This window comes from Carassius gibelio, chromosome B19, assembly GCF_023724105.1.
Source record: "Carassius gibelio isolate Cgi1373 ecotype wild population from Czech Republic chromosome B19, carGib1.2-hapl.c, whole genome shotgun sequence".
Classification (NCBI taxonomy): Eukaryota; Metazoa; Chordata; class Actinopteri; order Cypriniformes; family Cyprinidae; genus Carassius; species Carassius gibelio.
Genome location: NC_068414.1, coordinates 11,287,703 through 11,309,751, shown reverse-complemented (window position 1 = coordinate 11,309,751; position 22,049 = coordinate 11,287,703). Strand labels below are relative to the sequence as shown.

The 22,049-nt window shown below is 41.2% G+C and overlaps 1 protein-coding gene across 2 annotated transcripts in view; it reads right to left on the bottom strand.

Moving 5' to 3' along the window:
• Positions 1–22,049, bottom strand: part of hivep3a (HIVEP zinc finger 3a) — a 49,417-nt gene that overhangs the window by 24,658 nt on the left and 2,710 nt on the right. For both annotated transcript variants that reach the window (XM_052584591.1, XM_052584593.1), the window contains exon 2: positions 10,571–10,645. The gene's annotated coding sequence lies outside the window, so the exon portion shown is untranslated. The remainder of the gene's footprint in view (positions 1–10,570; positions 10,646–22,049) is intronic.

The window sequence follows — 22,049 nt, the reverse complement described above, 5'->3', positions numbered from 1 at the left end:
TCCAGTCAGTTGCCAAGGGAATACAGACAAAATGAAGTCTCTTCTACAAAATTTTCTTATTGAATATTTTGTTTTGCTTGGAAATACATTGCATCATGTGAGTAGAACGGATGGCAATTCACTGTAGTGAGCTGTAATGGAATGAAAGATCGAGTCTGTTGAATACGCATATATGCATATCTTGTTTATTAAAGTATTTAATGTTCTATATACAAAACAATAAAAAAATATATTTCTCTTTTTTTTTATTTAGATAATGGTTGATCATGAATGAACAATGATGTGTGATATCACAACTGAACGTGCACTTGTAGAGTACTTCATAACTTGAAAGTATATTTAAAAACTACTTGCAGATAAATAAATCAATAAATAAATGCCACTTCAATTTTTTTTTAAAAAGTGCCTTTTTTTTTGTAATACTGTCAAATTCAAAGTTTTAATTTAAAATACCTTTCAGAGTCTAACTGCGTTTCCCACCTGAAAGGTTATGTGGTCTAATGCACATCTGGTGTCTGTTGACACATAATTTAGAAGCATTTAGTAGGATTCCCTCATTCACTCCAGACAGAACTGGACATTTCTAGTTATTTTGTAAAGCTGCTGTTTTCTTTTTTTCAATGTGGAGAGAGTGAGGGAAAAGACTTTTAAGTACACTTTCCCATTCAGCTTTCTGCTGCACCCATCAGTCCTGAATCTGCACAAGATGGAAAGAATCAAGCCGCAGGTGGAAAAAAGGGGGTCCAGTTAGAAAGTGGCTCTGGAGAACTTCCACATGAAACTGCCCAAACTCAATAAAAAACCTCCACTCCAGCTGAAATAAGACCAAAAACTCTGACATAAATGCAGTTTTCTGTTTCTTTCCATTCATATAGTTTGAAGGAAGCTGAAGCACAGAGTGCAGTAAGCTGGTGGGTGAGAGAAAGTGCAAGCCTGTGCTGAGAAGACCAGTTTAGACGAGACTGAGTTTCAAAGGTGGTTTAGGGTGTTTTGGTAATTGTCTTGCTGTCTTCTAAATTATTTTTGTGCCTTTGAATGCATGCACTTGCAATGCATACATGTTGTTCCCTGTCAAGGGAACTTCGAACTGGGTCCTCTGAAGGGACACTATGGGGAACACCTCGTCGTGACCCGTGTCTGAAGCATACTTTGAAAAACGCCAATGTGTTGGCCGGCGACAGCTTCTGACGTCACTACCGGCGCAACTATAAATACGCGCCCGTAGGACCCGTCACTTATCTTCTTCATCTTCATTGACTGTTTTGTTTGAAGCGTGCATCTGAGAAACGACCAGAACGGTAAGAGCGATCTATTATCGTTATCATGGCATCCAATAGCAAGGCGTTTAAACAGTGTGTGCATCCATGTCAGCGTTATTTGACACCTGATGACAAACACAGTCTTTGCGTCTCTTGTTTGGGCGAAGAGCACGTGCGCGATGTCCTTGAGGGGGCAATCTGCGTGCACTGCGAGCATTTTTCTGTGAAAGAGCTCCGTTCTCGTTTGTCATCTGGATCTCGCGGCTCAGGACCCGCCGTTGCTGAGGCACGGAGGAGAATGAGCTCCTGGGGATCACAGGTTGATCTCGCTGAGGAGTGTAGAGAGGGACTTTTCCTCTCACACTCTCCGGCGGCAAACGAGAGCGAACTTCGGGAGGAAGATGCGTTTTCATTAACCCTTTCTGTCACTGAAGTTAGTGCTCTGCTGGGTTCTACCTAGAAAGAGCAGGAGATATTTGAGAGTGGCGAAGAAGCTGAGGCTGAGCCGCTCATTTCTCCTGCTCTGCGTATGGGGAGCTGTTAGAGGTTATGGATCGCGCCGTGGCAAAATAAAAAAAAAATAAATAAATAAAATAAAAATAAATAAACTTGCCATGGAAGCATGCCAGAAAGGTAACGTCGCGAGGTAGCCTCGATGAGCGTTATTTTTCTGACCATAGCCCGCCAGCCCAAGGTGAGCCTCCCATTCTTGCCTGACTTACATGCAGAAGTCGAAAAGGAATGGAAGAGGCCATTTTTCTCTCGCATCCATCGGTTTCAGCATACGAGTTATGCTGATATCGATGGCATGCACAAGAACGGATATGAGAGGATGACCCTGTAGAAGAGATGCTGGCTTGCTATCTCTCAGTGGGGGAACATCCTCTCTAAAATCTCCCTCTTTGCCATCTAAGCCCTTCCAGGATACATCGTGCTTAAATGGTAAATCATACACAGCAGCAGAGCCCAAACAACAAAGGGGTCCTGGCCCATCTCGATCTGAGGATCGAAGACGGGCGCAGAAGGCTAGTGTCGCGGCTCGCGCTCCTCCCCCGCCTGAGGGCAGGGGCAAGAGGAATCGCGGGTCACGAAGAGGTAAGCAGGGTCTGAGGGATATGATTCAGAAAGGGCAGCGTTCTCGTCCGGATCGGAGCGATACCTAGGAGTTCGTCACTTGCTTTTGGATGTTTTTAACTTCTGTTTTATTTCTCCCCTGCCTAATTCCCCTGTAGCCACCAGCGCTCCACCTGATCGGGGTTAGGTGGAAAGTTTCTCACATAACAGTCTCCTATCCTGGACCTGTCATGTTTTTGGTTGGTCCTATTTTCATAGTGACCACCTTACTGACGGTCCGGACCAAAAAGGGGCACCCTGTAAAGCGGGACTCCAGTACAGGAGGGTGGGTGAGTATGTAACCCTTTCTGCTTATGGGTGTTGCTGGTGGTTATGTCTACTAACAGACTCTGTGAGTTTCCTTTACAGTGCTCAGTTCCAGCCTTGTGCTCTGGCCACGATCACAGGCTTTCGGCAGGCGGCCGTGCCGCATGGGTTCGCCCCCCCAGGGCGCGACACCCACCGCGGAGCGAGTTCCACGTGCGGGAAGCAAGCGCTCTGCGGTTGCTCGTCCCACACCCCTCCCGAGGAGCCTGGCTGATCGTCAGAACTGGCACAGCACTGCAGGGAATTTCATGGATGTCCGGCCAGGTCACCCTGAGGGGCTGCCTGGCCGCTTGGCACATCCGGGGAGGTGGTAGTTACAGAGTCCTTCTGTATGCACTGCCTCAGGTGATGCTCCCCTCGCTTGAGGGTTGGAGCTCGCCTCTCCCGTGCTATCCAGCGCCTCTGCGATGCTTAGGAACCCTTCTGTACACACGCTAAGCCTGTGTACTGTCTCAAAACCACATGGTGGTCAGTGTGCACGTGAACACTTTGCGCACTGTCTCAAATCCACGTAAGTGTGCACGCAAGGCTCTGCGCACTTTCTAAAATCCTGTACGGTAAGGGTTACGTGCTCCTCTTCATTCCCTTTCTTAAGATGATTAGCCCCGAGGTTCCTTGGGCTTCATTCAACCAGTGTGTATTTGTTATACACCCCAAGCATCGCTTCCCTCAACATGAGGGGCTGTGTGGACTCTTTCAGATAGTAGGCTTCACCAGGTCTCTCTGAAAGCGAGCTCCCACATACTGTGGTTGTCAGGTAGTAGGCCTCACCAGGCCTCCCTGGAGATTTAGCTCCCACATGCTGTGCGTTTCCACTAAAAAACAAGCTCCCACGGTTTGTGGTTGTCAGGTAGTAGGCCTCACCAGGCCTCCCTGGAGTCGAGTTCCATATTACCTTCCACTGAGGTGGTTATCTGGTAACAGGTAGTAGGCCTCTCTAGGCCTCTCTGTAGGTGAACTCCCACATATTGTGGTTATCAGATAGTAGGCTTCACAGGTCTCTCTGAAGGTGAGCTCCCACATACAGTGGTTGTCAGGTAACTTTTCTGTACACACGCTAAGCCTGTGTACTTTCTCAAAACCACATGGTGGTCAGTGTGCACGTGAACACTTTGCGCACTGTCTCAAATCCACGTAAGTGTGCACGCAAGGCTCTGCGCACTTTCTAAAATCCTGTACGGTAAGGGTTACGCGCTCCGCTTCGTTCCCTTTCTTAAGATGATTAGCCCCGGGGTTCCTTGGGCTTCATCCAACCAGTGTGTATTTGTTATACACCTCAAGCACCGCCCCTCAACATGGGGGGCTGTGTGGGCAATTCTCGCGGTAGTTTAGCAGCGCTCCCCTTTTCAAAAAGGGTCGCCTATGAGCATGCTGCTCGGAGCTCTGAGTCCTCCTCTCATGGGAGACTGAATTCTCAGTTTTTTTTTTTTCATCATAGCGCTCCAGTACTACATACTGTTTTGAGACGCACTGTGAGAGCAGACATCCTGCTGAGGCAGGGGCTGAGGCTCTGGGAATGGCGCCTTCGCACCAAGGTGTTGAAGCCGAGTTAGAGAGGTTGGCCAGACCTGGGTGGATCGGTTTTGCGGCTCAAGAGAGCGTCGCACTATCCCCTCTGGCTTCCTCTGACTCATCCAGCTCCATTGGGGCTGGACGCCATGGTACAGGCGTGGCCGAGGCTTCATCTGTACGTTCCATCCTCCAATTACTCTGCTCCCGGGCCATTCCATCTACGAGCTGCTCTATCAGAGTGCCACGAGAGCCCCTCCTTTGTGACAGGCAAGACTTGGTAATAAACAGTGCTAAGTTCTTAGCCGTATCCCTTTAAAGGAATCTTTCGTGATTCCAAGCCTTCAGCTCTACCCCGGGCCGAGGCCCTTCAGGTAAGTTGGGTATGTAGCTTAGGCCTTTGGCCATAAGGGATAATGTCATGGACGGCCGTCGAACCGTCCCAGAGGCGAATCCCGGTGAAATGGTAGAGTTGGTACTTAGTGTTTGCCATGATTCTGGCCTGCACTCCCCTCAGCATGGCGGCGTGGGTATACTGTTCCCCATAGTGTCCCTTCAGAGGACGCAGTTCGAAGTTCCCTTGACAGGGAACATCTCAGGTTATGAATGTAACCATGGTTCCCTGAGAGGGAACGAGACACTGCGTCCTCTAGCTCCCTGCCATGCTTCGGACGCAAGCTTCACGAAGAAGATAAGTGACGAGTCCTACGGGCGCGTATTTATAGTCGCGCCAGTAGTGACGTCAGAGGCTGTCGCCAGCCAACACATTGGCATTTTTCAAAGTATGCTTCAGACAAAGTATGCTTCCCTCTCAGGGAACCATGTTTACATTCGTAACCTGAGACGATTTGAATTGACAGGTTTGAGTCAATTATAACAGCTAAACTTTTTCATACTGAAAATTTGTTTCAATGAATTTAAAATAAAATAATGCAAATGGAAGGCGTGTTCCTGTTTTATTTATTTTATAGAAAAAACAATGATCAAAAATAAAGGAAAAGCAAAAGTTCTAACAATGGTTTAAGGTCTTCCCATAAGTATTGTTAGCCAGCTTTGGTCTATGTCCGAGCCTTTCAGCTTCCTGAACAGAGTGTCATCAAGACAGCCTTTTGACGTGAGTGTTGGTGTTACGGTGCGTCAGCAGGGGTTGCCAGTGCTGCTGCTTTGATTTCAGCGTGTTGTAGCTTCTTATTCTGCAGTCACGCTGCAACTCCTCCTGGGTGCTTTAACAATTCGGTGTTTATTCACAAAAAGAACAACTAAAAGAGCTCAATGAGTGATGGGGCGTCTTTTTAAAGATGTCTTTCCCCTCGTGCATTTCTGGATGTGGTTGCTTCCTTGCACCATCTGATGGTCACGATCACTGCATCTCGTGCCTGGGCCTCGAGCACACTGAGGCAGAGTTCGTGGATGAGTAGCTCAGCGGGGACCATCACGATGTTGCGATCAAGGCTTCTCTTTATCAAATGAGGAGGAGTCCCCCTCCCCATTCCCCATTCGAGTTCCTCCTTCAAGAGAAGGACTAGTTCGGCTCATGGCCAGAGTGATCTGAAGATTACAGAGAGGGCTTCCCTGCTGAGCGAATCTCCACGGCCCCTTCACTCCTCCAGCGCATCGTGCCCTTTGGTGTACCACGATTCAGATGCTGGTGCCTCAGACAGGGCGGGGTCTAGCACTTTATCCAGCCCACCAGCAGATGACCTGATGTCGATCACTGCATCGGGGGACAAGCTAGGCTCTGGAGATGAGGAAATAGGCTGCATTGCCTCTCTCCTTCTGGGAGAGTGGCGTTGCCTGAGTCAGATCCAGAGCTGACTGCTATACTTGCCTGGGCTGCCAAGAGCGTCAGGTTGCCATGGAAGGCCCCTTCATCTCCCGAACGATCAGGGCTGGACGATTGGTTCTTGGGGTGCCGCACGATTGTCAGCAGCCACCTCCCGTTCCATTCTTCCCGGAAGTGCATGAGGAGGTCACTAGGTCCTGGAGCATCCTCACTACCCTCGACGGCGGGGGGGCTAAGGGGTAATCCACGCCTCCCCCCCAGGGCCTGTAAATTCTCGTCTGCACTGACGGCCAAGGCTGACGGAGCTGCTGGACAGGCCGCCTCGGCCCTGCATGCCATGGCCCTCCTGCAGGTCTACCAGGCCAAGGGGTTAAAGCAGCTGCAGAAGGGTAGTTCAGACCAGGTGTAATGCAATAGCTGTTCTTGGGGGTGCCGCAGGATTGTTGGCAGCCACCTCCGGTTCCATTCTTCCCGGGAGTGCATGAGGAGGTCACTAGGTCCTGGAGGATCCTCACTACCCTCGACGGTGGGGGGGCTAAGGGGTATGTGGAGATCCCCCAGTTGAGTGCGCTATTGCGATGCAGCTTTGCACGTAGAGCGCTGCCGCCTAGCGGGGTAATCCATGCCTCCCCCCCAGGGCCTGTAAATTCTCGTCTGCACTGAGGGCCAAGGCTGACGGAGCTGATGGACAGGCCGCCTCGACCCTGCATGCCATGGCCCTCCTCCAGGTCTACCAGGCCAAGGAGTTAAAACAGCGGCAGAAGGGTAGTTCAGACCAGATGTAATGCAAGAGTTGCGCACCGTGATGGACCTTGCCCTACAGGCAACAAAAGTCACAGCGTGGTCCCTGGGTCAGACAATGTCTGCGTTAGTGGTCCAGGAATGCCACCTTTGGCTTACCCTGGCAGATATGAGGGAGTCCGACAAGCACAACTTCTTGGACTCTCTGATCTCCCAAGCTGGCCTCTTCAGCGTTGCGGTGGAGAGCTTTGCTCAACAGTTCTCCCCCGCACAAAAGCAGACAGAGGCAATCAGACACATCCTTCCCCGGCCACCTCCTATTGCTGTCACCCAGCTGCCCTTCCATCTTCTCCCCCGACACAGGCCGTTTCACTGCTTGGCATTCGAGGGGCGGGCATATCAGTATAAGTATAAGGTCCTCCCCTTCAGGCTGTCCCTGTTGCCTAGTGTCTTCACCAAGGTCGTGGAGACAGCCCTCATCTCCTTGAGAGAAGCAGGCATTCGCATTCTCAACTACTTCGACAACTGGCTTATATTGGCCCAGTCCCGAGCTCAGTTGTGCGAACACAGGGATGTGGTTCTCAGCCGGTTGGGGCTTTGGGTCAACTGAGAAAAGAGCAAACTCTTCCCTTAGCAGTGGATCTCTTTTCTCGGTGTCAAGTCTAACTCAGCTGAACTGACAGCGTGTCTCTCGATAGAGCATGCTCAGTCGGTGATGAACTGCATGGAGTGATTTCGGGGCAGGAAGGTGGTTCCACTGTTTCAGAGGCTCCTGGGGCATATGGCATCCGCTGCTGCTGTGACGTCGCTCGGATTGCTTCATATGAGAACGCTTCAGCATTGGCTTCACAATCGAGTCCCGAGATGGGCATGTCAATCATTATATTTTAGTGTGTCAGCAATCAGTAGTGTTTTTAAAAAGTATGCATGTGCATAAATGCATAAGGGGGGAACCTGGGATTTGTTGTAAAACAGAATCCATGATGAATTAAACATCAAATAAAACTAAATGACAAGGAACAAAAAATAATTAAGTATTCATGAAATGCCATGTTCATTGGCAATTGAATAAATTAATTTTGATTAGTTATTAGTAATTCGGTTTACCACTTTGGTCATTCATAGCATAACATCATTCCTTTATTTTTGAACCAATGTGGGCCAGAGGTGCGACCATGTTACTATGGTTTTGGAAAACAGTTGTGACTAGTTGGTTGGTTTCTAAAATAATTCACTATCCTATGCTAGTTAGGCAGCGAGTTACATTGTTGCACAAGAAATGACCCCTGGTCAGTTAGGGCTGTCACAACAATACTTGTAGAATACAGAGGTAGAAAATGAGCCCTTCTGCCTCTGAGGCAGTGATAAAACAGACAAGTGTCTGTCCCTTGCTGTCCTAGTTTACTCTTAATTTTAAGTACATATTGTAAGGCATTTAACAAACAGGCTTTCCTTTTTCTTTAGTTAAGAATGGTGTATCTATATCTGACAAAGTAGAAATGTTAAATTGTTTTAATGAGCATTTCATATCATCTGGATTTTTGTTTAATTCTGTTGCCCCCATAGTGTCAGAGTCTTTAAATGACACCTTTATTACTGCCGACAAAACTTTCAGTTTTAGCTCTTTCTATGTTGCTGATGTTCATAAAGCCTTGAAACAATTGAATCCTTGAAAACCTGCGGGCCCCGATCACTTAGAACCTTTCTTTTTGAAATTGGCTGCAGATATACTAGCTGAACCTCTGACTCATCTTTTTTAATCTTTCACTGGTCACAAACAAAATTCCCAAGGTATGGAAGTCTGCTTATGTTTTACCACTTTTGAAAGGAGGTGACCCTAACTTGCCAAATAATTACAGACCCATCTCCAAACTTTCAGCTTTGGCTAAAGTGTTGGAATATTTGGTTGGTGAACAAGTGAAAGAGTATTTAAATGCTCAATCAGTTTAATCTAAGCATTAATTTGGTTTTAGGAAAAAACACAGCACTACCACTGCGGCTATAAAAGTAATTAATGATATAGTCAAAGCGCTTGATGATAAGAAACACTGTGTGTCTATGTTCATTGATTTGTCCAAAGCATTTGACACTGTTGACCATAGTATACTAGTTCAGAGACTGATCATTCTAGGTATGTCTAAGCACTCTGTGGGCTGGTTTATCAACTAAATCGCTGATAGGACTCAAGCTACACAAGTTGATGGCCTAACATCAAAATATGCATCTATCTGCAAAGGGGTCCCACAGGGCTCCATTCTTGGGCCACTTTTATTTACTATTTATATGAACTGTCTTGGGGAAAATGTCCAACATGCATCTTTCCATTTTTATGCAGATGATACAGTCATTTATTGTTGTGCTGCTACCAGTAGGAAGGCATATGAATACTTGCAAACTGCTTTCGATAGAGTGCAAGCACAGCTTTGTCATTTAAAGCTTGTGCTTAATGCAGATAAGACCAAAGTAGTGGTCTTTTCAAACTCAAGGAAAAATGAGTTAGACCTGAATATTGTTACTTATCAGGGTAAAACTGATAAGTTCTTATAAATCTTATAAATATTTAGGATTTTTAATTGATGATCACCTTTCTTTTAAGCCTCATATACAGAATTTAGTAAAAAAAAAAGTTGAAATTGAAGCTAAGTTTTTTCTTTAGGAACAAATCTTGTTTTACTTATTCTGCCAGAAAAAGGTTAGTCGAGGCTACATTTCTCTCAATGATTAATTATGGAGATCTGTTGTATATGAATGCCCCATCAAAGTGTTTTCAGATGTTGGATGCTGTGTTTCATGAGTCCATCTACATGTGTAAATGTTTTAAGTAATGCCATTTTTATTTAACTGAAATGTACTGGAGTACTCATTTTGCCTTTTTGTGTTTGTTTTGTGAATGTGTTTGTTCTGCTATCTTGGCCAGGTCTCTCTTGGAAAAGAGTTTCTATATCTCAATGAGACTAACCTGGTTAAATAAAGGTTAAATAAAATAAAAATAAAATAAGCCAATGTTCAACATGCCAAACATGAGAATAGGATGTCTGTCAACTAGACATATGATCCATTGCAACATCAGGCATTTCCAGTTTTAACAGCTCCAGTTTTGTTTAGTATTTGGAGCAACCATACCAGCAGTAAACTGACAGTGGAAAGGGGGCATGGAGTACCTCACGGATCTGTTCTGGGACCTTTTATTTTGTCCATTAAATTACAGCAACAATACCTGCATTAAACTCTGTAAATTACTGTAAAATTTTGGATTCTGTTTACACATTTGAAATATTATTCAAACAAAGGCAACAAAATGCCAATGTCAATTGTTGAAAATTAATTTTACCTTTTTTACCATATGCCCTGAATGAGATATGTGTTTTAGTTTTATTGATTTACAAATGACAGAGCCATTCACACAGAACACATTTTTAACTTTAAAAATGCAAGATGCTGGACAACAGCATTTTTAATAATAAGGAAGAGTCTCAAAATGTGTTTTAATGTGCTGTTTACCTGCAAGATGTGGCGCAATGGACAAATTGAGAGAACTGATTTACTGGTATATCTCTATCTGTTTACACATGATTTCTAAACCATAATTTTCTAGTAATTTTCCAGAAAGGGCTGTATGTTTGAAAACCCCTGATGTCTCTGCACATTACTAAATAAAATATATGAGGGATGTGCATCAGCTCTCTCCAAACAGGATATCACAGCAGACAGACCCTGAGTTACTCAACAACCCCACACATCCCTTAGATGTCCTTGTCATAAATCACATCCAAATTGTCCTCGTCAGTCACATCATATTAGACTAGAACATCAGACACTAGGTGAGTCTCTCTTTTACCGGTGTACTCCAGCTGGGTCAGTCTGAATATTCTGTTCTCTGTGCCAAAGGAGAAAACTCTGGGCTCAATGTCACCTGCAAAACAGAGAAAGACAATCACTCACTCAGACACACAGTCTAAACCAAAGGCTAAATACACACCTCAACATAATAAATAACAGTAAGCCAATCTGCTATTATAAACTGAACTGCCTTTACGTGCACCACCAAAACTCAATTTTTTGGACTCACCTGCTCATTTTAATTTCTATCATTTTCCATATTACCACACAGAATTGTCAAAACTAGAAAAGTCAAAACTATTATTTAGCACAAACATATTCATATCTGTATATTCTGGCAATGATATAAAGTGTCTATCGATAGAGAGTTTGCTATATTGTGTATATTTCAATATCTAAATACATATGAGCAGCGCAATACTGCATAAAATATTAAAGAAATATGCATAAATGATAAAGTGAAGTGCAGGACATGCTTGATGTTAAAAAGTGCTGTTATGCACAATAAACCTTGAACGTAATGTGTTCTCGCATTGACGCATATCTAAATCATGCACGCAGAAAGCCATGTCCCAGATAACATGTGATCCCGAATGCTTTGTCTTTCATGAATTTTTGTGGCAGAAAGCTTATATACACATACAATTGTCTTAGTGAGTATTACTGTAAACACGTTTGTTTATGTCTTCAGTTAACTTAAGAAGTGTGTGTTGGATCAGTGTAGAGGGCTGCATTGGGTTCGGGCGATGCAAATCTCACGGGAACAGCCAGTTTTACCTTTGCTGCGGGCTGGAGTGGGCAGTCAGAACATTTCACGGGAGACCCGTGGGGAACAATGGTGTGTAGTAGAAATGGGAGTCAACACAAAAAGTTGAGAAGAAAATTAAAGCTGCTGTTTACTTGACAAAAGAAAAGCAAGGCAATATTGAAACAATTCTCACTTGTCACTGAAAAAAATGGGAAAGAGCGATTTCCTGTCCTCTCAAAATTCACACTTTTTATTTTGAGCATTCCTGCATCTAGTGCGCCATCAGATAGGACATTGAGTGTGAATGGGTGGATCTTGGAAGAAAGACGCACAAGTCTGGGACTGCAGTCAGTCAGCAATATACTTTTCCTTCATAGTAATATAGAGTAAGCAAAGCAATAAGGACCAGTGATCAAATTCATTTGTTTAAGTAGTCTACCACTAGACTCTACGCTATGAGCTATATATATATAGTATTATTTATTTTCTGTTTGCAATAGCCTGTTTAGCATGCTATTGTGAATGTGAAATCTGTGAGATTTTTTAAAAAGCATTTAATTTTGTTTTATTTTGTTTTGTATTTATTTTGTTACAATTATATCTAGCGAATTTTCAAAGTTCTCTGTGTTTATTTATTTAATGATAAAGTTATTTCCTAATTAATCGATTGGTGCATGTATGCAGTAGGCCTAGCCTGCATTTTAAAACTGAGGTGCCACTAGTTGCCACTAGTATTGTTTTAATGGTTAATGTTTTAAAATGCTAATAAAAAAAAATACCCAATGTTTTTGTCATGTGTGGGGCTTTGGTTTAGCATCGGTTACTTCATATTATTTAAATGCAATCATGTTTAAAATGTTATTCTGGATGTTAACTTGAACGAATATTAAGTCTGAATACATATTTGTTTACACATTTTTCACAAGTCCGTGGCAGCGGGCGAGAGTGGACACAAACATTGCGGGTGGGTGTGGGTTTAAGAAAACAGTCCCGCGCATGGCTCTAGATCAGATTTAAGATTTAAGATTAGGCCTTAAATTGACAGCAGCCTAATATACCTGCAGATATATTTTAGGGCTGCATGAAATCATTATTATTCAACCAATTGTCCATTTTTAACCAATTAATCAGTAGGCTTTGATCAATTATTCATATTTTGGAATTGGTTAAAATAGTTTACATATTCTATACATATTCATACACATATTGAGCTGTTTTATAGCAGAAAATCAAGTTGTAATTCTAACTGAAATTTCATGATTAATGCTATAAAGATGCTTGTTTCAAAGCAGTCTATTGCATATGGTGCTACATAAACATAATGGAAACATGCCTTTAATGGACTGCTGACTGCAAAGCATTTTTTATTTGTAGTTTTTTAAAGCGTTCTCATACTCCACTTGTTAAGCTTAATTTGAACGTCTCACAAGTATGTCTTCCTTTATTGGACTGCATCCAAGAGAGCTGAATTACAATCCTGCAGTATAGTACCACGCTGGTCAAACCACATCACTGCAGGCCCTTACATTAGGTCACATGAGATCAAACAACTATTTGACAACAAAGGAAATTTGTAGACAATTTTCATTGTCGAAGCTGTTGATAATGTCGACCTATTATCAATACCATTAATTTTAATTAAAAAAAGAATGAAATTCACTCACTGCTCCACTGAATAACTTTTGTAGCTTTAATAATTAACTGTCTATATTTATATCTATACATCTAGATTTTGAAGTGTTTTATTTTCACATTTGATAGTTCAGTTTCTTAATTGAATGCTACTGTTACTGTAAATAGAACAACTTACTGAACTGTACTGTTTACTTAATTTCTTGTATTGTATTTGTGTACTGTTGTTTCTACTTTCCACTCTTTCACTTTTAGAAAAAGAAATGTAAAAAAAAACTATAACTGGGGTGGTAAACTTTCAAAAGATAATAATATTAATACTTCAGATACTAGTTTGTACCTTTAAGGTACTAATATGCACCATTTAGGGGCAAATAAGGTAATACATTTTAAAAAGTATGTCTCCATTGACAGCTTTTGTACCTTTTTTTCCTGAGAGTGTTGAGTTATCATGAATGCTTGACTGCTGTTTCATCATTTATAGATTAGCATCATTATCTTGATATTGAGAAACACAAATTCAGTCAAATGTTTCAGACTTTTTACTGGTAGTGTATGTCACAGCAGTGTAGGATCCTAAAGTATACGTGCGTTTGTTTAAGAGTGTGAGAGAGCATTTTTGTGTGTGCCATATATTCACAATAAATGAGGGTCTTTCATTTCCCTGTGAGCATTCGAGGGCACCTTAAGAGGGGTTAAAAAACAACCACATCTGGGGTGGGGGCCAGTCACACCCCTTGTCCATAAACCTACATACATACAGTAAAACATGAAAATATGTACACACACACAAACAGCCTTAAACCTGAGGCTATGGACTTTTCAGTATATAAAAAGAAAACCATAGACTGGACTACTCCTTCAAATAAAACTGCGATATGAAAAAAAAAAAAAATTCAAGCACAGAAGCGCACTCAGGGACCCCTTCACTTCAAACACATATTCGTAGCCACAATGTAGCTTATGGTAAGGCTTTTCTGGAATATGTGTTATTAACTATAAAAACAACACTGTTTACACAGTATCTAACACTGCCAATATTTGTCAAATAGTAATTAAATCTGTCTCGGAAAAGGTGGGCTCAGCATATTATTGTCACTGCTGTTAAAATGCTGTCACAGCACAGGGTCACACATCTGGACCATGGCGGATTAAACCAAGATGGATCAAACCAACTGTATCCGACCAGAGAGCGCTGGAGAACTCAAAGAAAATTCATCACATATGAGTCATCTATTTCCAGTAAAGAGTCTCACTGAGGAGACTCATTCCTGACTTACCACTCTGTATTACTGCTTCTTGTCTTGCTTACTGGAAAAACCCTGATTATTTTACCAAAAGATGCTCAGCATCTTTGTAGTGTATTAAGTTATAGCATCACAGCTGACATGTAGGATGGAAATCATTAAAAAAGTTTTTTTGTTGTTGTTTTGTTTGGAAAAAGCAGTAAAATGCATACAAATGGTAGTTCACTGAGGAGACTTTTGATACAGAGAATAAGAAAAATACACAGAAGAGGAAAGGGGCAGCTGTGTATACCATTCAAAATAAATGGGTGAGGTTTGTAATTGATTCTAAAGATAAAAATGAAAATATTTACTTGTTTTGACAAAAATCTAAAGAAAATCCTTACTCCACCCACAAAATACACAGATCAAACAAACATACATTCGTCATATACAATATCAGTTTCGTACTATACTTCAGTTTCCAAGACAAAAAGCAGGTCTCTTCACCAAACGTTGCATATTGCTTTATGTCAGGCCTGCACACACTTCTAGTACACACATATAGCATGTGCAGATCACCTACAGATATCAGGTGTTGTATTTAAAGTAACTGTTGAGTAAACTAGTTAAAGTGAAATGATGAAAGCAATTTATGTGATGCGATTCCTTAAAAGCATAAAAGTAATATAACATTGGGTCTATAGACAGCTGTAAATGCACTAGTTAACCACCATACAGTAGTTGTTTGAAACTGTCTGAACATACTCGGTGTATGTTACTTCAGATGGGGTGCTGAATGGATCGATGCTAATGGTGTCAGGCAGGATGCATTATCACTCAGCTAATGTCAAGCTGGATGCAAAGCTTGGTGTCATACAGGCTCAAGCTGAAATTTGACAGTCACTGAAGCTGCTTGATGCTCAAACCAGGCTCGCTGGAATACATGCCTGTGGCAACATTTCAGCAAATTGCTTCTTCAATGTTTTGCAACACATTTAAAGTGAAAACATGTACAGGTGCATCTCAATAAATTAGAATGTTGTGGAAAAGTTTATTAATTTCAGTAATTCAACTCAAATTGTTAAACTTAAATAAATTCAGTGCACTCAGACTGAAGTAGTTTAAGTCTTTGTACTCAATACTTGGTAGGGGCTCCTTTTGTTTTAATTTCTGCCTCAATTCGGCATAGCATGGAGGTTATCAATTTGTGGCACTGCCGAGATGGTATGGAAGCCCAGGTTTCTTTGACAGTGGCCTTCAGCTCATCCGCATTGTTTGGTCTCTAGTTTCTCATTTTCCTCTTGACTTGGTAAATGGGTGCAGTGACTTTGGTTTTCAAAAAATAACAGTGGACCAACACCAGCAGATGACATTGCACCCTTAAATCATCACAGACTGTAGAAAGTTAACACTGGACTTCAAGCAACTTGTGCTATGCGCTTCTCCACCCTTCCTCTAGACTCTAGGACAGGGATAGGCAACTCCGGTCCTGGAGGGCCACTGTCCTGCAGAGTTTAGCTCCAAACCCTAACCCTAACCCTGCAGTATAGTGGCCCTCCAGGACCGGAGTTGCCTATCCCTGCTCTAGGACCTTAGTTTCCAAATGAAATACAAAACTTGCTCTCATCTGAAAGAAGGCTTTGGACCACTGGGCAACAGTCCAGTTCTTCTTCTCCTTAGCCCAGGTAAGACTCCTCGAACGTTGTCTGTGGTTCAGGAGTGGCTTAACAAGAGGAATACGACAACTGTAGCCAAATTCCTCTACACGTCTGTGTGTGGTGGCTCTTGATGCCTTGACCCCTGCCTCAGTCCGTTCCTTGTGAAGTTCTCTGAAATTCTTGAATTGATTTTGCTTGACAGTCCTCATAAGGCAGCAGTTCTCTCAGTTGGTTGTGCATCTTTTTCTTCCACACTTTTTCCTTCCACTCAACTTTCTGTTAACATGCTTGGATACAGCACTCTGTGAACAGCCAGCTTCTTTAGCAACGAATGTTTGTGGCTTACCCTCCTTGTGAAGGGTGTCAATGATTGTCTTTTGGACAACTGTCAGATCAACAGTCTTCCCCATGATTGTAGCCTAGTGAACCAAAATGAGAGACTGCTTTGAAGGCTCAGGAAACCTTTGCAGGTGTTTTAATTAGCTGTTTGGCATGTCATTATATTCTAATTTGTTGAGATTGGTGGGTTTTTGTTAAATGTGAGCCAAAATCATGTTCAGTTAAATCTAAAACAGATCAACATGAATCTGGCAAGGTTTTGGTTGTTTTCCAGAAATAAACTCTCTGGTGAGTGGCGCTAAACATTTAAGGCTCTATTGTACCACCTACACCTAAACCTAACCAGCAGTGTTAACAAAGGAAAACATGAAATAAAAACTATCATACCATCAAACTATCAAAATCTCTTCTGCACCAGGTGCACTACCGAGCAAGTTTATGACACCAGAGAAGCCATGCACACAGAGCTGGTTATGTGATCCAAATGTTAAAATGTATTTAATCAGGTCTTTGGTAGAATCTGCCTATAATCATAATTTGTGCTAAACATTTTTGGTGTTTTACTGCCACTAGTATTTATTTTAGCTAGAACCTGCACCAAATCGTAAGCATAGACATGCATTAGTAACACTCCAAGGAGTTAATGGCATAACTTGTGTTTACCAATTTAAATTGAATTTACACAAAGCAGCCAGGAATCTATTCTCATTTAGTGTTGGCTATCCTGGTATTCAGATCATAGAAAATGAATTTACACAAAGCAGCCAGGAATCTATTCTCATTTAGTGTTGGCTATCCTGGTATTCAGATCATAGAAAATAGTGAGGGAGTAGAGGGTTTTGAAATGAAAGCGACTATGGTTGCACCCCATGAGAGCAGCCCGGGCAAACAGATCGGTTCTGATAGCAAGGTGATGTCATGCGGAGAGGGACCAGACATATGTTCTCTCATTTCACCCACATTGAATCAAGAGACCCTGCTGCCCTGAAACCTATAGCATTCATAGTACAAGAGATGGATAGATTAGGGTGGGTGATGGGGCTTTGATATGTGTAGATAAGTAAGGCTATGATTACTATAATTGTCCGAACTTTTTGGTTTTAGAAATTGCACACTATTGTTACTCTAACAGGCATGACCGATTGCTTTTCATTTACTTATTTTTTTAAGTATTTAAGCCACATTAAGACAGTGACAAAGATGATTTCTGATGATTTCTCTATTCTAACCACAACGTGGGGAAATTGGGAGTGTTCCTTTTTTGCAGTTCCTTCTGCCTAACTGGCTGTTCTGTCCAAAGCAGAGAGAAAGTCAGAGGAAGAGGGAAGATAAATATGCTGTGAAAGCTTGACAATTGCATATTGTCAGGTCAAACCCCCTGTATACTTGTCAGTGTTGCTCTGGGATCCAAACAGGACGACGTGCTTCAGCACTGTGGACAGAGGCAAAGCAGGCGCACCACGGACACAACATGCACATTAAACCACTCATCCCCGATCACAACAAGTGCTCCAAAGACCGGCTCCAACCTAGAAAGGAATTAGCTTCTCTGCCGCCTCCACCAGTTCTGATGTACCCATGTGAAGGTAAAACAGGTTGATCGGTGAATTCGTCTTAAGTAGTCCTTGATAAACCTGTATATTGGTATCAATTTCACATATGGTATGTGTTTTTCAAATCTCGCCATACCGGAGCTTAACTGAAACAACTTGTTTAAACATTGTGATATTTGTCCTTGAATATTAAACCACAAACACACAAAAAATAATAATTAAAAATAAAAATAATACTAAGAAATAATAAGAAATATGTGATATGAGGTCAGCATGTTTTGCATGTATGTCTGTTAGACACTGTTTCATGGATGACACATATACTGCAGCACACTTGACATTTGTGGTGTTTTTAGCATTTGCCGTATCACAATTTGAAGAGAACACGTGATCTTAATCTCTAATCATTTCTGTTAATAAAACCTCTCAACAAATATACGCATAGAAACTCAAAGGAAATGCTAGGTTCATGACAACTTATCAAAAGAAAAAAAACAAGTTTGGATTAACTTATATAGAAAATACATTACCATTATGTAAATAGAAATATAGAAATACCATACCTTTGTACAGTAGAATGTAGCAATAAAATGTATTTAAACACAAAAAAAGAAAAGAAAAGAAAAATCATTGCTACACAAACCACCAAAATAAAAGTTTGGACTAACTTGAAGAAATTATAGCAGACAGTGTAGAATGTACTTCTCAAATTAAAGTAAACCTGCCTAAAAATGTAAAGAATTAAAGAATTATACGTTTCAAAATTTTTAATTTTATAAAACGATTCAATAGTAAATTTAGAATTGGCATTACAATAGTTTTAGAGTCTATATCCTCCTGGCAGTAAATTAAGCCACTATCAACCTATATAAAGGTCCAGGCATGCAAATAAACAATACTGTGATATTCTGTGGAACCCCAAGAATCCTAAAAAATACACTGATACAGATTTTTGGTCATAATGCCTGAAGATCAAGCATGAATATCAAGTGTGTTTATTAAAGGGATATTCCACCACAAAATGGCTACGTTTACATACACAATTTATGGTTAAACCCAACTGAATTAATTCCGATTGATGAATCTGTATGTAGTGTTTACATGAACGTTAAATAAAGTGATCAGGTTTATGTGTGCATTTATATGTTACAAGCTTCAAATCAGAATAGATTGTTTTTTGACATGCGCACACTGCACAAATAAAAAGTTTCCATTCCCCTACATTGTTTCTTTATTTGTTTTTAACAGCAGAATTAATATTTATCCATTCGTGGGCATTTATAGATAAATATACATAGAAACCACTGTGCTGTGCTGCTTATATTTATCATGCAGTAAAAAATGCCCCTCCCTGCACCCAAAACTTGTTTACTGTGGATGACAATCCAAAACAAGAACTGGTGGGAGGTTGTCCCGCTCCACTTCACAGTTGCTAAGTGAAAGGAGAAATAAGCCTTTTGTGTAAATAGAAAAAGTCTAGATCTTTGAGTTCAGCTCATTTAAAATGGGGGCAAAAACAAAAGTGTTGCATTTATAATTTTTTTCTGTGTAGAAAAGGAATAAACCACCCCCTTCAATCCGATCAAAATGTAATACCGATCGAGCTCAATCGGATCGATTAAGGTGTTTTCACGAAGGCTTTTCAGTCCCATTGAGCCATCAATCTGATTACAAATGGATTATTTGGTTGCATGTAAATGTAACCAGTGAACATTATTGTCATTAATCAGTTACCCTCATGTCATTCCATGCCCGCAAAAGCTTCTTTCATCTTCAGAACACAATTTAAGATATTTAAGATGAAAACCAGGAAGCCTGTGACTGTCCCATAGTCTGCCAAGTAAAATACGCTGTCAAAGTCCAGAACAGTATGAAAGATGTCATCAGAATAGTCCATCTGCCATCAGTGGTTCAACCGTAATGTTATGAAGTGACAACAATACATTTGCAATACATAGCAAAATTTTCGTTTTGGGGTGGAGTATCCATTTAATTTGCAAACTGCAAATTGTAAGACATGATGGATCCACTATGGCTACTATGAGGGTGTGGCTGCTTTATTTTGAATAAAACATATTTTAAATTATTAAAAAATATATATTAAAAAAAAATATAAATTTATTTTTTACACATATGAGTCAAATCTACTGGTTTAATTATTAGGTACATTGATGACTTAGATTACTCTTTCAGTTACCCATCAGAACTACAGTTTCCTTTGTTTCAATGTTTTGCTAGCTGAGCATACAGAACTGCTGGTGAAATCTTTGATTGCAGTTGAGGGGTTAAAGGTTCACAGGGCAGTTGGCTATTTTTTTCTTGTGTGATGCATTGCTAAGGTGGGCTGGACGGTAGTCTAAGTCCCAGCTCTCCAGAGGAGCCACCTGACTGACAGAGACCGAAATGTGAACGAGACATGATTTTCAATCTAGACTTCACTGGGATTAGACGTGCTTTTATAAATAAGCTTTCCATTGATGTATGGTTTGTTAGGGTCAGACAATATTTGGCCGAGATGCAAATATTTGAATATCTGGAATCTGAGGGTGCAAAAAATGTTAAATACTGAGAAAATCGCCTTTTAAGTTGTCCAAATGAAGTTCTTAGGGATGCATATTACTTATCACAAATTAGGTTTAGATGTATTTATGGTAGGAAACTTACAAAATATGTTATTGGTACATGATCTTTAATTAATTTCCTACTGAGTTTTGGCATAAAAGAAAAAATTATAATTTTGACCCATAAAATGTTTTTTTGGCTATTGCTACAAATATAACCCAGCGACTTAAGCCTGGTTTTGTGCTCCAGTGTATTTGGTCCATTGCTTTCATTAATTACTTAAAATGAACTCAAATCAATTTATTACTGAATATTTACTCAAATAATTAGTTGATTTTTATTATGATGGAATAATTATTTTATAATCATCTTGACTTTGTATTCAAAGTATTCTATACTGATAGTTATGAATACAGTTCGATTAGTATCTGCAGGCTAGATTGAGAGGTTTTAGTTTGTTAATATGAACACCTCATCTTTATACTTTCAATTTAGAGTGTGTTCAATAGTGCATTTGTTTTCCTTGGTGATTAACATTGGTAGCAAGAATAATGAAATTTCACCGGTATCACCGCTGACATTTAGGTATCGTGGTAACCCTGAATTCAACATATTTGTCCAACTGGGATTTACTGTAATCTCCTCAAGTTCAAAACTTTGGCCGAGTCGACAACAAAGCCGGAGCTTCATCGTGGTGCACATCACCAAATATGAGTCATGTTGTCATCACTCTCATACACTTATCAAACAGCTCAAGCACTAAAGCAGATTTGGCCCCTCGCTTGGCTCCTGTCTGGATAGAATGGGTTTAATTCCTTCTGAACTGTGCCTGTATCAGGTATCAAGAAATCAAACTCCGTATTGGCTCTGATGACACACCTTCAGAGTGCCATTTGGGCTCCGGGCCTATCAGTTTCACAATCGAGGCTTTATTCCTCTGGACTATGACGGCTGAGACTTTAAGTATGATTACAGAGGGATTGTCTTAAATAACCTCCGAGAGAAAAGGCACTGTGAGCTAAATCTTACGCTGGCAGGACACATTTAGCACAGAGGAGAGCCGAGTTACGAGAGTTACGGGAAGGACAGTTAAGCATCAGGTTTGAGTTTAAGGGAATACTTGGGATTATTTGAGGTAGCCATTGAGCGCTGTAAGAAGTATCTTTATATTTGGTTACATAAGCAGATACCATTGAGATGTCATTGAGAAACCAGTTTCGTTTCCACTTCGTCCTCTATTACTTCAATATTGTCGTTTAAAGTTAACCAGTCATTTATACACCTCTGGCATGACTCCACTGGCATTTTGCATGTTAATTTGAGCTACGACCTGCACAAATAGAAGCAGCCCAGTGGTGTGTACAGAAAGTAGGCTGTGTAAGGTAAGGTCCTGGTCGATCTTGAGCAACATCGCACTTATGGAAGAAGAAGTGAGAGATACACATGGGCCACTGGGGAGATTCCTAGAGAAACCTGAAAAATCAGACTGCCTTATCATTATGTGAGCGTGCCAGGGCGTCAGAAACATGAGGAAAGGTGCCTTTGTGGGCCCTGCAGGGAAGAACTGATTCATCAAACCACATGGTAGAGACTCAGTTCTGTGTTTGATTAATAACTGGAATTTGCTGGATGATCCATGAGTGATTATTAATATTTCCATTATTATTATGTTATTAATTGCTCATATGATACATGGATTCCTTGAGTAAAGAGGCATTATCTGTAGTGGTAACAGCTAATGGCATATCTCAAACAC